Source organism: Protobothrops mucrosquamatus, unplaced genomic scaffold (genome assembly GCF_001527695.2).
Source record: "Protobothrops mucrosquamatus isolate PMUCROS unplaced genomic scaffold, P.Mucros_1.0 scaffold_156, whole genome shotgun sequence".
In the NCBI taxonomy this organism is placed as follows: domain Eukaryota; kingdom Metazoa; phylum Chordata; class Lepidosauria; order Squamata; family Viperidae; genus Protobothrops; species Protobothrops mucrosquamatus.
Genome location: NW_015386232.1, coordinates 101732 through 102365, shown reverse-complemented (window position 1 = coordinate 102365; position 634 = coordinate 101732).

Below are 634 nucleotides of genomic sequence, written 5' to 3'. Positions count from 1 at the left end.
TTTTGGTTGATGGATATATAGGTCTAACTAAACAATTTAAACTCAACAATTCCCCCCCCCCAAAAAAATTGTCCAACAATTACTGCCTCCTCTTTCGAGTAAAAAAATTGCAATCCACCCCACCCTGCTCAAAGTGGAATTCTAAGCAGAGGGAAAAAAAAGATTAAAATGAACAGCCCCCCCCTCTTCTTTCTGTCTCTCTCGTTCTTAAAGCAACACAGCCAGCAGAAACACGAAAGAGACGGGGGGGGGGGATTTTTCCAAAAATCTTGTTGGTAGAAATTCTAGCCCACTGAATAACACCAAACAGCAAGTTGAAATTAGACAGAGATTTATTGGATATAACGGTTTGCAAAGCGTGGTGGACTCCAAATAAATATTTGAGCCACACCTAATCACAACAAAGACACACATTATATACATTCTATCCCGACACCTTGGCCCCTCCTCTGAGGTTACAATCTTATCAGAGCCGCCTAAACAAAATACATTATCCCTGCCCCTTACTATTTTGCTTCACCTATTCCCTTATATGTACTTTATCATGAAATCCTATAGCTCAGTGTGGAAATCCTATAGCCTACGTGCAGAACTCTTACAAGGTACGTGTACATGTAGAAATTGTGTAGAAATC